The 5,127-nt window shown below is 50.6% G+C and overlaps 1 long non-coding RNA gene across 1 annotated transcript; it reads left to right on the top strand.

The window, feature by feature from the left end:
- Nucleotides 1-1,724: 1,724 nt before the first annotated feature.
- Nucleotides 1,725-4,962, top strand: LOC132646299 (uncharacterized). Its single transcript, XR_009584441.1, has 3 exons — nt 1,725-1,878; nt 3,141-3,335; nt 4,245-4,962. It is a non-coding gene; the product is annotated as an uncharacterized LOC132646299 (long non-coding RNA).
- The last annotated feature ends 165 nt before the right edge of the window (nt 4,963-5,127 follow it).

Raw genomic sequence — 5,127 nt, 5'->3', positions numbered from 1 at the left:
TGCCTGGCCCTGGGTAAAGCCCAGAGTATGTGAATCACAGGATGGTGGTGGCTGGAGAAGCTGGGGTTTGAAGGTGCCTCACCAGGCTCTCCAGGGAGAGTGATCCCCCTCAGGGCTGCCTTGACATCTGTCAGGACTCACATAGACTTTCAGCCTCTCTCCCAGCTCAGCCCTTGATGCCGTAGTCCGTGGGGAACACTGAGTGGGCGCAGGAAGGTATCATGAGACTGGAAGTTCTGGTGTCTGGCTGTGGGCTCAGTCTCAGGGTTTGTTGCCTCTCAAGGAGCTAGCCACAGCTACCTCACAATGGAGGCTGCCCAGGATGCAGAGTGTCACCTGTGGTCCCAGCGTCTCTAGCTGCAGGAAAAGCAGTGGCTTGTGCCAGCTAAGATGCCAACTGCTCAGATCCTCTGCACAGTGTGGCCCACCACCTAATTGGGAAGGGGTTAAAAGTACACTTTTAAAAAGTCGTTTGTAGGTTGGCGAGAGGACTCGGTCGGTTGGCAAAGCACCTGGCTGGCAAGTGCTGTTTCAAATGCAAAAGCCTAGAGAATGTGCTGATGGGCTTCAGATGTGATGGAAAAGAAAGGGAGCAGTCAAGGATCGCCCCAATATTTGGGGGCCCGAGGAGGAGGAAGAATGGGCGGGGCCTCAGCACGGACTGGAGCTCTGCATCCCAGAGCTGATGCACTGTGTTTTAGTCGTGTGGTCAGCGTGCTCTGCCTAGGACGATGCCATCATCATGTACTTCACCGTTGAGCTGTCTCCTCACCATGACAACCTCAAGGAGCCACTTGTCCCCCTTGCAACCTTTAAGCTGCCACAAAAGGCAACCCTGGTCCTCTTTTACTCCAGCGGCCAAGGGAGTAGGGAGTCTCTCTCTCTCTCTCTCTCTCTCTCTCTCACACACACGCACACACATAGCTGAGGAACTACTGGCAGTTGGTGGCTTCTGAGGGAGGCAAAGCCAGTTTTACAGCCCATGACCTTAACAGGGAGAACACACTCCAGCGGACAGCCCCACGCCCATGACTGCATGGCTGGCTCCAATTAGACTCAGTGGGTAATTGTAAAAAAAGAAGAAACAAGGTTGGGAGGAAGTGGAGGGTGAGGGTGGGTCTGGGAGGACTGGGTGTGTGTGCTGGATAGTTTTAGGTCAACCTGACACAGGCTAAAGTCACCGGAGACGAGGGAACCCGGTTAAGAAAATGCCTCCCTAAGATCGGGTTGTGAGATGGCCAGGATTAGTGATTGATGTTTGAGGGCCCAGCCCATTGTGGTGGGGCCATCCCTGGGCTGGTGGTCCTGGGTTCTATAAGAAATCACACTGAGCAAGCCAGTAAGCAGCGCCCCTCCATGGCCTCTGCAGCAGCTCCTGACTCCAGGTTCCTGCCCTGCTTGAGTTCTGGTCCTGACTTCCTCTAATGATCGACTGCAACGAGGAAGTGTAAGCCTAACAATTTCCCCTCCAACTTGCTTTTTTGGTCCCGGCGTCTCCTTGCAGCAATAGAAACCCTTCCTAAGTCATGGGAGAGAAGATAATATGATCACAGTACATTGTATGCGTGTGTGAAACCCTCAAGGAAATAATACAAATGATATATTGAAAAAAAAAAAAAAAGACTAGTCTGGCAGGGTGGCGGGGTCACATGGCAGCTCTGCTGCTTCTGTTTTGAGGAACCAAAACAAGCCCGTTTCTGCAGTGGCAGTCCCACCCAGGTGGTTAAGGTCCCTCTTTCCTGTGGTCCACGCTAAGGAGTCCGCGCTCTTAGGACAGCAGGCCGTGGACGGGCACAAGAAACCCCCGGCTAAGAACACAAAGGGAAAGGGTCACAGGTCACAAATGCCACGCTGGGCTTACCGGAAAGCAAAACTCAGGTGAGGAAGACATCACACCCCAGGGTCAATCGTCCTCTCTGGGGTGTCTGCATGTCCCATTCCCCGGCCATCCCCCCCCCCAACCCTGCCTTCTCCCTGACCCCCAGCCACCAACACCATGGGACAATTCTGCTTTGGGGGAAGATTGCGGTAATGGTGTGTAGATGAGACGATTCGCCTCGTCACCACTGGGGCCGCTGGAACTAAGGACGCCACTCAGTGTACATTCATGGGGTTGCGCAGTCTCCAGGGCCCTTCCGGACACTTCTCTTGGGATGGGTAGGTGTAGCAGTGCATGAGGTTTTGGTGGGGGGGGGCAGAGGCAACCAGAGCTCTGTTCTCTAGGAGTCTACACAGGAAGTTCCAGCCTAGCCTGTGCTACAGGGCAAGACCCTGTCTCCAAAAAATAATTTATTTTTTAAGTTTTATTTATTTATTTTTTTTTAGGGCTAGTGAAATGGATCAGTGGGTAAAACTATGACCTGAATTCAATCTCTGGGACTCATATGGAAGAAGGAGAAAACAGATTCTCAAAGTTGTCACCACCCCCCCTCTCTCACACACACACACACCCCATTACACACTTGTATACATACACAGACACATACACACAATGAATGAATACAAAACAATGTAATTCTCTAGAGATATTTTTTCTGTCGTTCCCTTTGACCTTCCACTTTCACGTTGTTCAAAGGCCCTTCAGGCCTTGCAGAGCCACAGGGAGCCGTGCTGTTAAACGCCTGGGTTCCTCACCCTCTTGCCACGGCATTGGTCTTCAGCAAACTAATATTCCCGAGCCTGGTTCCTCATCTGAAAATGGCGATATAGACACACCTCAGGAACTGTTCTCACCGAGGTGATAAACGCCTGACAAAAGTGGCTCAAGGAAAGGCAGGGTTTGCTCTGACTCCGGGTTTGAGGGCACAGTCCATCAATGGTGGGGACAGCATAGGGACAGGAGTATGAGGCGCCTGGTCACGTGACATCTGCAGGCAGGAGGTGAAGAGTGAGGAATGCCCCAAAGCTTGTTTCTTCCTTTTAATTCAGCTCACAACCCAGCCCACAGGATGGTGATGACAATATCCAAGCTGGGCCTTTGCTTCCCAGCTAACCCTCTCTGGAAACACACCTCACCCGTGGTTGTGTCTTCTGGGTGATTACGCGCGACTTTCTGTACTCCCTGATTCAACAGCAAGCCCCTAAAGTCAAAGAAAGAGGAGCTGAGTTGGGTGTGGTGTTGCATATGTTTGTAATTCCAGGAAAGGGAAGAAGGAAGATCAGGCATTCAAGGACATAGCATTCAACTACATAGCAAGGAAGCCCTGCCTCAAAGGAGGAAGAGGAGGAGGAGGAAGAGTTCTTTGGTGGATGTGGGGAAAAGTCGCACGTACATTCGTGGGAATGTCTGAGTAATCAGACAATACTAACAACCTGAAAATGGAGCTGTCACTCAGGTACGCTTGCTGGCAGTTTAGATGATGTGGATAATTGCTAATGAGCCCCAGCTTGTATCCACCTCTTGCATCGGTGTTTCTTATCTAATCAGAGATTTAGCTAGAGCCAGTTAGATCTTGACAAGAAAAATTTGGCAAGAACTGACAAGAAAATTAGGGGCTGGAGAGGTGGCTCAGCAATTAACAGTGCTTGCTGCCCTTGCAGAGGACCTGAGTTTATACAAAACCACTTGTAACTCCAGCTCCAGGAGATATGATATTCTCCTGTGACACACACACACACACAAATAAAAGGAAAATAAATTGCAAAAACAAGATTAACCTGATTATCTTGCACAATAAGACAATCTTGTCAGTGGAGAACAAGTATGAACAGGGGAAGGAAGACTACATTTCTGGGGGTCCTTTAGAACTGTCGATGAAACAGAGAGTTGAGGGTACAAACGGTGGCCTGTTTCTGGAAAGGTAGACTGCTGACCATCGCCCAGGCCTGGAGTCCCATCTCCCAGCAGGCACTCTGAGGGACTTGGGGTTTCCATGTGGACAGCCAACTCTGCCCCTGTTCGAGTGGGAATGTGGAGATACCTTATAAAAGCCCAAACGAGTAGCAAGTAACACACAGAAGAAGCAGGCCAGGCCTTGGGAATTGGGAAGATGGCCAATGGTCTCCACCCAAGACCCCTCCACATTGCCCGAACCGAACATCACAGAGAGACAGAAGGCTGCAAAGGCACAGGAGTGGGTTTTAGCAGGGGTCATTTGCCAGGCTGACCACCGCCCCTCGTTCCCAGTGCACAATGCACTGTCAACTAGACAAAACTAGAACGGCCTGGGAGACAAGCTTCTGGGCGGGTCTGTGAGGGACTTTCTAGACTGGGTTAATTGAAGCGGGTGGCACCATTCCAACAGGCTGGGGTCCTGGACGGAATGAAAAGGGAAAGCAAGCTGAGCACACGTTTGTGGTTCTGCTTCTTGACCGTGGCCGTCGTGTGACCGCCTGCCTCAGTGCCACATCATCTCCACCAGCACAGGCTGTGTAGCCTCAGTCGGCGAGCCAACGCACACCCTTCCTGCTCTGAGTGGCTTTCGTTAGGTGTTTTGTCACATCAACGAGACAAGTAACTAAAGCTGTGCCCGAGAGACAGTCCTTCCCCGACTCATTGCCCAAACCTTTTTGCTGTGTGAAACCCCACACCGCAGGAATGAAAAACCACTTGCATGGACCGTTCCTCATGCTCTGTTGCTCATCTGCACTCACTCGCTTTGATCATCTTGGCCCTGTCTCCTACACACACACACACACACACACACACACACACACACACACACTTAAAAAGTAAATCAGTTCCATAAAGCAGAAAGAGATGGCAGTCTCGGGGTAAAAGCCATCACCAGATTTCCATTTGTCTCACTTTTACTGTTGGCCAAAGCGAGTTACAAGGTCAAGACTCAAGGGGTGACGTGAAGACTCCGTTTGGTAGATGAAGCTGCGATGTTACATTGCCACTTGCTTTTATAACACTTTTACCCACACTGTTATATAAGAACCGTGTATCATGCTTGGTGCCTGGTAGCTAATCGATGATGCTCATTGCAAGAATTCAGAAGTAAAAACCTCCTCAAATGATGTCTGTGACTGCTGCCTCCTGCCCCTGGCTCATCAGCTTGACCCTGCCTTTTTGTTGTTCACTGCTGGTTTTCTGAGTTGGGCTAAAACTTAGCGGTTTAGAGTTCAGTGCCCTTATTTGTATCACATTCGGTGCCCTTTTTACCAGAGCATTGTGAATCACTT

The sequence above is a fragment of the Meriones unguiculatus genome, chromosome 11 (assembly GCF_030254825.1).
Source record: "Meriones unguiculatus strain TT.TT164.6M chromosome 11, Bangor_MerUng_6.1, whole genome shotgun sequence".
Taxonomy (NCBI): domain Eukaryota; kingdom Metazoa; phylum Chordata; class Mammalia; order Rodentia; family Muridae; genus Meriones; species Meriones unguiculatus.
The sequence above is the reverse complement of the archived record's forward strand: the minus strand, read 5'-3'. Positions and strand labels throughout refer to the sequence as shown.